At 38.3% G+C, this 11,629-nt stretch overlaps 1 non-coding gene across 1 annotated transcript; it reads left to right on the top strand.

Annotated features, from left to right (window-relative positions):
• Positions 1 to 1,100: 1,100 nt before the first annotated feature.
• Positions 1,101 to 1,208, top strand: LOC148581253 (small nucleolar RNA R71). Its single transcript, XR_015896758.1, has one exon. It is a non-coding gene; the product is annotated as a small nucleolar RNA R71 (small nucleolar RNA).
• The last annotated feature ends 10,421 nt before the right edge of the window (positions 1,209 to 11,629 follow it).

The following is an 11,629-nucleotide window of genomic DNA, read 5'->3' as shown; positions in this document are numbered from 1 at the left end:
TGAGGCAATGTCAGTTGATCCAGATCACTTAGTTCATTGATGAACAAGGCAGGTTCAACTTCCCAAGCATCAATGCCAAACAATTTGGCATTCAGCTTCATGATTGCACCAAGAAACTTGGCAGTTTGCTCTTCAGTGACATCCTCATTCTCTTCAGAAGAGGAATACTCATCAGAGCTCATGAAGGGCATAAGGAGGTTCAATGGAATCTCTATGGTCTCTAGATGAGCCTCAGAGTCCCTTGGTTCCTCAGAGGGAAGCTCCTTATTGACCACTGGACGTCCCAGGAGGTCTTCCTCCTTGGGATTCACGTCCTCTTCTCTCCTCACAGGTTCGGCCATGGCGCTTATGTCAATGGCCTTGCACTCTCCTTTTGGATTCTCTTCTGTATTGCTTGGGAGAGTACTAGGAGGGATTTCAGTGATCCTTTTACTCAGCTGGCCCACTTGTGCTTCCAGATTTCTAATGGAAGACCTTGTTTCATTCATAAAACTTACAGTGGCCTTAGATAGATTAGAGACTAGATTTGCTAAATTAGAAGCATTTTGTTCAGAGTTCTCTGTCTGTTGCTGAGTTGATGATGGAAAAGGCTTGCTATTGCTAAACCTGTTTCTTCCACCATTATTAAAGCCTTGTTGGGGCTTTTGATCCTTCCATGAGAAATTTGGATGATTTCTCCATGATGAGTTATAGGTGTTTCCATAAGGTTCACCTAAGTAATTTACCTCTGCTATTGCAGGGTTCTCAGGATCATAAGCTTCTTCTTCAGAAGATGCCTCTTGAGTGCTGTTGGATGCAGCTTGCATTCCATGCAGACTCTGAGAAATCATATTGACTTGCTGAGTCAATATTTTATTCTGAGCCAATATGGCATTCAGAGTATCAACTTCAAGAACTCCCTTCTTCATAGGCGTCCCATTACTCACAGGATTCCTTTCAGAAGTGTACATGAACTGGTTATTAACAACCATGTCAATGAGTTCTTGAGCTTCTGCAGGCGTTTTCTTTAGGTGAATGGATCCACCTGCAGAGGTATCCAATGACATCTTAGATAACTCAGACAGACCATCATAGAATATATCTAGGATGGTCCATTCTGAAAGCATGTCAGAAGGACACTTTTTGGTCAACTGTTTGTATCTTTCCCAAGCTTCATAGAGGGATTCACCTTCTTTCTGCCTGAAGGTTTGAACATCAGCTCTAAGCTTGCTCAGCTTTTGAGGAGGAAAGTACTTGGCTAAGAAAGCCGTGACCAGCTTATCCCAAGAGTTCAGGCTGTCTTTAGGTTGAGAATCCAACCATAATCTAGCTCTGTCTCTTACAGCAAAAGGGAAAAGCATGAGCCTGTAGACTTCAGGATCTATTCCATTAGTCTTAACAGTATCACATATCTGCAAGAATTCAGTTAAAAACTGAAAAGGATCTTCAGATGGAAGTCCATAAAACTTGCAGTTCTGCTGCATCAGAGAAACTAATTGAGGTTTCAGCTCAAAGTTGTTTGCTCCAATGGCAGGAATGGAGATGCTTCTTCCATATAAATTGGAATTAGGTGCAGTAAAGTCACCAAGCATCTTCCTTACATTATTATTATTTTCGGCTGCCATCTCCTCTGCCTGTTCGAAAATTTCTGAAAGGTTATCTCTGGATTGTTGTATTTCAGCTTCTCTTAATTTTCTCTTCAGAGTCCTTTCAGGTTCTGGATCTGCTTCCACAATAATGTTCTTGTCCTTGCTCCTGCTCATATGCAAAGAAGAAGGCACAGAAAAATAATAATAATAATAGAGATCCTTTATACCACAGTATAGGGATCCCTTTGTGAGTGGAAGAAAAGGGGGAAACAAAGAATGTAATATAAAGGAAGAAACACAACTGTGAGAATGGAAGAGATGTGAGATGAGATGTTAGGATATGAATGAATAAATAGAATGAGATGGGGGAGGGATAATTTTCGAAAATTATTTTGAAAAGGAGTTAGTGATTTTTGAAAATTGGTTTTTGAAAATTTGTTAGTATTTTTCGAAAAAAATTTTTTTTGAAATAAAAATAAAAATAAAAATAAAAATAATTAGTTAATTAAAAAGAAATTTTTGAAAAAGGGGGAGATATTTTCGAAAATTAGAGAGAGAGAGAGTTAGTTAGGTAGTTTTGAAAAAGTTAAGAAACAAACAAAAAGTTAGTTAGTTAGTTGAAACAAATTTTGAAAAGATAAGAAGTTAGGAAGTTAGAAAAGATATTTTGAAAAGATATTTTTGAACAAGATAAGATAAGAAGATATTTTGAAAAGATATGATAGGATTAGTTTTGAAAAAGATTTGATTTTTAAAATCACAATTAATGACTTGATTCATAAGAAATCACAAGATATGATTCTAGAACTTAAAGTTTGAATCTTTCTTAACAAGCAAGTAACAAACTTCAAATTTTTGAATCAAAACATTAATTGTTTATGTTATTTTCGAAAATTTGGTATAAAAATAAGAAAAAGATTTTTGAAAAATATTTTTGGAATTTTCGAAAATAACTAATAATTTTGAAAAAGATTTGATTTTTGAGAAAGATTTTGAAAAAGATAAGATTTTTCAAATTGAAAATTTGATTTGACTCATGAGAAACAATTTGATTTTAAAAATTTTTGAAAAAGTCAATCCAAATTTTCAAATTTGATGAGAGAAAAAGGGAAAGATATTTTTTTGATTTTTGAAATTTTTATGATGCAAGAGAAAAACACTAAAAAGATGCAATGCATGAAATTTTTAGATCAAAACATGTGATACATGCAAGAATGCTATGAATGTCAAGATGAACATCAAGAACACTTTGAATGTCATGATGAACATCAAGAACATAATTTTGAAAAATTTTTAATGCAAAGAAAACATGCAAGACACCAAACTTAGAATTCTTTAATGCTTAGACACTAAGAATTCAAGAATGCATATGATAAACATGAAAAGACACAAAACAAAAAATCATCAAGATCAAACAAGAAGACTTACCAAGAACAACTTGAAGATCATGAAGAACACTATGAATGCATGATATTTTCGAAAAATGCAAAATGCATATGCAAGTGACCCAAACTTATGATATGACTCAAGACTCAAACAAGAAACACAAAATATTTTTGATTTTTATGATTTTCTAAATTTTTTTTTGAATTTTTTTTTCGAAAATTATATGAAAAAGAAAAAATAAGGATTCCAAAATTTTTAATATGAATTCCAGGAATCTTGCATTCTTAGTCTAAAGTTTCAGTCCAGGAATTAGACATGGCTCACTAGCCAGCCAAGCTTTCAAAGAAAGCTCCAGTCCAAAATACTAGACATGGCCAATGGCCAGCCAAGCTTCAGCAGGTGATCATGGATCAGTAGCAGGTGGATGAGCAACAACTAAATTGCTCTTGATAACAAATTGCAAGCCTCAGTCCAAATAAATTTAGACATGGCTTTACAGCCAGCCAGGCTTCACATGCTTCATGAAACACTAGAATTCATTCTTAAAAATTTTGAATAAATTTTTGAAAACATTTTTATTTTTTTTCGAAAACAAAAGAAAAATTTTTTTGAAAATATTTTTGAAAGATTTTTGAAAAGAAAACGAAAAGAAAGTTACCCAATCTGAGCAACAAGATGAACCGTCAGTTGTCCAAACTCGAACAATCCCCGGCAACGGCGCCAAAAACTTGGTGCTGTTGCCGGATCAAAAGGGAATCTGGCACTGATGTTACCGGACCAAAAGCTTGCCGAAAACTCAAACAATCCCCGGCAACGGTGACGATTGGATTTTTGACGGTTTAGAAATTCACAATTGAAATCTCGTTGTAAAGTATAGCTTCTAAACCAACAATAATCCTTTTATACAAAAATTTGTTTGTCACAAGTAACAAACCCCTAAAATTAATAACCGAAGTATTCAAACCTCGGGTCGTTCTCCCTAGGAATTGTAATGAAGTGTCTTGTTATTGGTTGTGAATTATATTTGGGGTTTTTAAGCTTTTGGACAAGAAATATAAATGGCAAGAAAATAAACTAACAACTAACAAAGCTCTTGGCAAGATATGAGAACTAGAAGTCCTATCCTAGTTATCCTTCTCAATTGTGATGAGAATTGTTCATTGCTACCACTTAGTTAACCCTTACTAAAGAAAGGAAAGTCAAGTGGATGAATTGACTTGAGCCGCAAGTCCTAGCCAACTCCCAAGGAAAGACTAGCTTTAGTGCACTCCAAACCAATTAGCAATCTCTCCAATTATCAATCAACAAAGGAATTAGATAACTCAAGTGTCACTAATTACTCTACCTAGGCCGAGAGGAACAAAATCTAAATAATAGCTATAAGAGACATTTCATCAAAAACATAGAGTGCAATACAAGTAAACACATAAATTTGCAAGAATTAAAGAGAGATCTAACTACAAAGGCAAGAGGTCCACAATAGAAAACTAAATCAATCATGAAACAACAAAGAACTTACCAATTGCATTGAAGGAGAAATGTAGATCTACAAAAGAGAATTCACAAACTACAAACAAAGGAATTACATTAGAAGAAGAATCCTACAAGTGCAATAGAGGAGAGGAACGAAAATTAGAAGAGAGAATAAGAAGAAATAGATCTAGATCTAAGAACTAATCTAATCCTAATCCTAGAGAGAAGAGAGAGCTTCTCTCTCTAGAAACTAACTACAAAGCTAAACTAAACTAATTGGTAACTAACATGTCCATCCCTCTTCAATCCTTGGCTTAAATAGGATCAGAAATGAGTTGGATTGGGCCCACAAGGCTTGTAAATTCGCTAGCCACGAGTTTGCATGAAGTGAATCACGTGCACCAACGGCGCGTACGCGTACAGTGCATGTACGCGTCCTTATACGTATAGCAACTATGGCAAATCTTATATCATTTCGAAGCCCCGGATGTTAGCTTTCCAACGCAACTAGAACCGCATCATTTGGACCTCTGTAGCTCAAGTTATGGTCGATTAAGTGCGAAGAGGTCGGCTTGACAGCTTTCCGGTTCTTCCATTTCTTCATGAGTTCTCCATTTTTACATGCTTTTCCTTCATTCCCTTGATCCAATCCTTGCCTCCTAAATCTGAAATCACTTGGCGAACACATCAAGGCATCTAATGGAATCAAAGGGGAAATAGAATTCATCAAAATAAGGCTTAAAAAGCATGTTTTTACACTTAATCACAAATACAGGAGAGATAACAAAATCATGCTAATTCCTAAGCTAAATGTGACAAAAGGTTATCAAGATGCTCTAAATTCAATACAAAACAAACCGTCAAAAATCCAATCGTCAAACGGCGCCAAAAACTTGGTGCACGAAATTGTGATACATATCCATGGCTTCAAAGGCCTGGCAACGTGAGCAACTTGGTGCTCTGATCTCAAAACATAATTGTCACAACTTCGATACAACTAACCAGCAAGTGCACTGGGTCGTCCAAGTAATACCTTACGTGAGTAAGGGTCGAATCCCACGGAGATTGTTGGTATGAAGCAAGCTATGGTCACCTTGTAAATCTCAGTCAGGCAGATATAAAGTGATAATGGTGTTTTCGAATATTATATAATAAAATAGGGATAGAGATACTTATGTAAATCATTGGTAGGAATTTCAGATAAGCGAATGGAGATGCTTTTCGTTCCTCTGAACCTCTGCTTTCCTGCTATCTTCATCCAATCAGTCTCATTCCTTTCCATGGCTGGCTTTATGTGATACATCACCACTGTCAATGGCTACTTTCGGTCATCTCACGGGAAAATGATCCAATGCCCTGTCACGGCACGGCTAATCGTCTGGAGGCATCACCCTTGTCAATGGCTTCATCTTATCCTCTCAGTGAATAATATGCTCACGCACCCTGTCACAGCACGGCTATTCATCTGTCGGTTCTCGATCATGCCGGAATAGGATTTACTATCCTTTTGCGTCTGTCACTAACGCCCTGCAATCGCGAGTTCGGAGCTCGTCACAGTCATTCAATCATTGAATCCTACTCAGAATACCACAGACAAGGTTTAGACCTTCCGGATTCTCTTGAATGCCGCCATCATTCTAGCTTACGCCACGAAGATTCTGGTTGGGAGATCTAAGAGATACTCATTCTAGCTTAATTCATGTAGAACAGAAGTGTTTGTCAGGCACGCGTTCATAAGGGAGAAGGATGATGAGCGTCACACATAACCATCACCTTCATCACGTTCTTGGGTGTGAATGGATATCTTAGAAGCGAAATAAGAAGAATTGAATAGAAAACAGTAGTACTTTGCATTAATCTTTGAGGAACAGCAGAGCTCCACACCTTAATCTATGGAGTGTAGAAACTCTACCGTATGAAAATACATAAGTGAAGGTCCAGGCATGGCCGAGATGGCCAGCCCCCTAAAACGTGATCAAAGGATCATAAGGTAATCCAAAGATGGTCAAAAGGACTAGTAAAAGGTCCTATTTATAATAAACTAGCTACTAGGGTTTACATGAGTAAGTAATTGATGCATAAATCCACTTCCTGGGCCCACTTGGTGTGTGTTTGGGCTGAGCTTGAGTGTTGCACGTGCAGAGGCCATTTGTGGAGTTGAACGCCAGTTTCTGTGCCAGTTTGGGCGTTCAACTCTGGTTTTGGATCCTTTTCTGGCGCTGGACGCCAGATTTGGGCAGAAGGCTGGCGTTGAACGCCAGTTTACGTCATCAATTCTTGGCCAAAGTATGGACTATTATATATTGCTGGAAAGCCCTGGATGTCTACTTTTCAACGCAATTGGAAGCGCGCCATTTCGAGTTCTGTAGCTCCATAAAATCCACTTTGAGTGCAGGGAGGTCAGAATCCAACAGCATCAGCAGTCCTTTTTAAGCCTCTGAATCTGATTTTTGCTCAAGTCCCTCAATTTCAGCCAGAAAATACCTGAAATCACAGAAAAACACACAAACTCATAGTAAAGTCCAGAAATGTGAATTTAACATAAAAACTAAGGAAAACATCCCTAAAAGTAACTAGATCCTACTAAAAACATACTAAAAACAATGCCAAAAAGCGTATAAATTATCCGCTCATCAGAGTCCCAGTGAGAAAGGCCTCATGGGACGTCCTCTGGATAGAAAGGAGTTTCCTTTTGAGGAACCAAAGGAATCTGAGGCTCATACAGAGACCATAGAGATTCCATTGAACTTCCTTCTGCCATTCATGAGCTCTGATGAATATTCTTCCTCTGAAGAGGATGAAAATACCATTGAAGAGCATGTTGCTAAGTATCTAGGAGCAATCATAAAGCTGAATGCCAAGTTATTTGGTACTGAGACTTGGGAGGATGAACCGTCCTTGTTCACCAATGAACTGAATGCATTAATGAGGCAGACATTACCTCAGAAGAAACCAGATCCCGGAAAATTCTTCATACCTTGTACCATAGGCACCATGACCTTTGAAAAAGCTCTGTGTGACCTGGGGTCAGGGATAAACCTCATGCCACTCTCTGTAATGGAGAAATTGGGAATCTTTGAGGTACAAGCTGCAAGAATCTCACTAGAGATGACAGACAAATCCATGAAACAGGCTTATGGACTAGTAGAGGAAGTGCTAGTGAAGGTTGAAGACCTTTACATCCCTGCTGATTTCATAATCCTAGACACTGGGAAGGATGAGGATGAATCCATCATCCTTGGCAGACCCTTCCTAGCCACAGCAAAAGCTGTGATTGATATTGACAGAGGAGAGTTGGTCCTTCAGTTGAAGGAGGACTACCTTGTATTCAAGACTCAAGGTTCTCCTTCTGTAACCATGGAGAGGAAGCATGAAAAGCTTCTCTCAATACAGAGTCAAACAAAACCCCCACATTCAAACTCTAAGTTTGGTGTTGGAAGGCCACAACCAAACTCTAAGTTTGGTGTTAAGAGGCCACAACCTTGCTCTGATTATCTGTGAGGCTCCATGAGAGCTCACTGTCAAGCTATTGACATTAAAGAAGCGCTTATTGGGAGGCAACCCAATGTTATTTAATTATATCTATTTATTTTCCATTGTTATTTTATGTTTTCTTTAGGTTGATGATCATGTGAAGTCACAAAAACAACTGAAAAAAATAAAAAATAGAATGAAAAACAGCATTAAAAATAGCTCACCCTGGAGGAAGAGCTTACTAGCGTTTAAACGCCAGTAAGAAGCATTAGACTGGTGTTTAACGCCAGAAAAAAGCATCAAGCTAGCGTTAAACACCATAAACAAGCACCAAACTGGCGTTTAATACCAGAACAGAGCATCTACTTGGCGTTTAATGCCAAGAATGGGAGAAAAGCTGACGTTAAATGCCAGAAACAAGCAGCAACCTGGCGTTTAACGCCAAAAGTGCACTCTAAGGGCGTTTTGCACACCTAAATGGAGTAGGGATGCTAAGTCCTTGGCCCCTCAGGATCTGTGGACCCCACAGGATCCCCACCTACCCCACCTCTTCTTCTCTGCTCTTCACACTCTTTCATAACACTCTTCCCCAAATACCCTTCACCAATCACATCCATAACTCTTCCCCAAATACCCCTCACCATTCACATCCATCCACTCTTCCCCAAAAACCTCACCTACCTCCAAATTTAAAATCCTTTCCCTCCCAAACCCAACCCTAATACACGAAGCCTAACCCTTCCCCCACCCCTATATAAACTCCTCAACTCTACCTCATTTTCACACATTACAAACACTTCTTTCCCCCCTTGGCCGAATACACACTTCCCCTCTATCTACTCCATTTTCTTCTTCTTCTACTATTTTCCTTCTTCTTCTGCTCGAGGACGAGCAAACATTTTAAGTTTGGTGTGGTAAAAGCGTTACTTTTTATTTTCCGTAACCATTAATGGAACTTAAGGCCAGAGAAACCTCAAGAAAGAGGAACGGGAAGGCAATTACTTCCACCTCTAAGTCATGAAAGATGGAGAGATTCATCTCAAAGGTCCATTAAGACCACTTCTATGAAGTTATGGCCAAGAAGAAGGTGATCCCTGAGGTCCCTTTCAAGCTCAAAAGGAGTGAGTATCCGGAGATCCGACATGAGATTAGAAGAAGAGGATAGGAAGTTCTCTCCAATCTTATTCAATAAGTCGGGATCTTAATGGTTCAAGAGTTCTATGCAAATGCATGGATCACTAAGAACCATGATCAAAGTATGAACCCGAATCCAAAGAATTGGCTTACAATGGTTCGGGAGAAATACTTAGATTTCAGTCCAAAAAATGTAAGGTTGGCGTTCAACTTGCCAATGATGCAAGAAAACGCATGCCCCTACACTAGAAGGGTCAACTTTGATCAAAGGTTGGACCAAGTCCTCATAGACATATGTGAGGAAGGAGCTCAATGGAAAATTGACTCAAGAGGCAAGCCGGTTCAACTAAGAAGGCATGACCTCAAGCCAGTAGCTAGGGGATGGTTGGAGTTCATCCAACGCTCAATCATTCCCACTAGCAACCGGTCTGAAGTTACTATAGACCGGGTCATCATGATCCATAGTATCATGATTGGGGAGGAAGTGAAAGTTCATGAGATTGTACCTCAAGAACTCTATAAGGTGGCTGACAAGTCCTCCACTTTGGCAAAGTTAGCCTTTTCCCACCTCATTTGCCACCTCTGTAATTCAGCTGGGATTGTCATAGAGGGAGACATCCTCATTGAAGAGGACAAGCCCATCACTAAGAAAAGGATGGAGCAAACAAGAGAGCCCACTCATGGACCTCAACAAGAGCATGAGAAAATTCCTCATCATGAAATCCCTGAGATGCCTCAAGGGATGCACTTTCCTCCACAAAACTATTGGGAGCAAATCAACACCTCCCTAGGAGAATTAAGTTTCAACATGGGACAACTAAGGGTGGAGCACCAAGAGCACTCCATCATTCTCCATGAGATTAGAGAAGATCAAAGAACTATGAGGGTGGAGCAACAAAGGCAAGGAAGAGACATTGATGAGCTAAAGCACTCCATAAGATCTTCAAGAGGAAGAACTAGCCGCCATCACTAAGGTGGACCCGTTCTTTAATTTTCTTGCTCTTTATTTTTCTGTTTTTCGGTTTTTGAGCCTTATATTTTATTTATGTTTCTGTCTTTACTACATTATCGTTAGTGTCTAGTAACTATGTCTTAAAGCTATGAATGTCCTATGAATCCATCACCTCTCTTAAATGAAAAATGTTCTAAAAAACAAAAGAACAAGAAATACATGATTTCAAATTCATCCTTGAAATTAGTTTGATTATTTTGATGTGGTGACAATACTTTTTGTTTTCTGAATGAATGCTTGAACAGTGCATATGTCTTTTGAATTTGTTGTTTATGAATGTTAAAATTGTTGGCTCTTGAAAGAATGATGAAAAAGGAGAAATATTATTTGATAATCTGAAAAATCATAAAATTGATTCTTGAAGCAAAAAAAAGCAGTGAATACAAAGCTTGCAAAAAAAAAATGGCAAAAAAAAAAGAAAAAAAATAAAGAAAAAAAAAAGAAAAAAGCAAGCAGAAAAAGCCAATAGCCCTTTAAACCAAAAGGCAAGGGTAAAAAGGATCCAAGGCTTTGAGCATTAATGGATAGGAGAGCCTAAAGGAATAAAATCATGGCCTAAGCGGCTAAACCAAGCTGTCCCTAACCATGTGCTTGTGGCGTGAAGGTGTCAAGTTAAAAGCTTGAGACTGAGCGGTTAAAGTCGTGATCCAAAGCAAAAAAAAAAAAGAGAGTGTGCTTAAGAACCCTGGACACCTCTAACTGGGGACTCTAGCAAAGCTGAGTCACAATCTGAAAAGGTTCACCCAGTTATGTGTCTGTGACATTTATGTATCCGGTGGTAATACTGGAAAACAAAGTGCTTAGGGCCACGGCCAAGACTCATAAAGTAGCTGTGTTCAAGAATCAACATATTAAACTAGGAGAATCAATAAGACGATCTAAATTCTGAGTTTCTATAGATGCCAATCATTTTGAACTTCAAAGGATAAAGTGAGATGCCAAAACTGTTCAGAGGCAAAAAGCTACCAGTCCCGCTCATCTAATTGGAGCTAAGTTTCATTGATATTTTAGAATTTATAGTATATTCTTTTTTTTATCCTATTTTATTTTCAGTTGCTTGAGGACAAGCAACAATTTAAGTTTGGTGTTGTGATGAGCGGATAATTTATACGCTTTTTGGCATTATTTTTAAGTTGTTTTTAGTATGATTTGATTAGTTTTTAGTATATTTTTTTTAGTTTTTAAATAAAAATCACATTTCTGGACTTTACTATGAGTTTTTGTATTTTTCTATGATTTCAGGTAATTTCTGGCTGAAATTGAGGGACTTGAGCAAAAATCTGATTCAGAGGCTGAAGAAGGACTGCAGATGCTGTTGGATTCTGACCTCCCGGCACTCAAAATGGATTTTCTGGGACTACAGAAATCCAATTGGCGCGCTCTCAATTGTGTTGGAAAGTAGACATCTAGGGCTTTCCAGCAATATATAATAGTTCATACTTTGCCCGAGTTTTGAGGATGCAAACTGGCGTTCAAACGCCAACTTCCTGCCCTATTCTGAAGTTAAATGCCAGAAACAGGTTGCAAATCAGAGTTAAACGCCAGAAACAGGCTACAACCTGGCGTTTAACTCCAAAAAGAG

Source organism: Arachis ipaensis, chromosome B10, assembly GCF_059453495.1.
Source record: "Arachis ipaensis isolate K30076 ecotype BB chromosome B10, ASM5945349v1, whole genome shotgun sequence".
NCBI lineage: Eukaryota > Viridiplantae > Streptophyta > Magnoliopsida > Fabales > Fabaceae > Arachis > Arachis ipaensis.
This window is presented reverse-complemented; position numbering and strand designations above follow the sequence as displayed.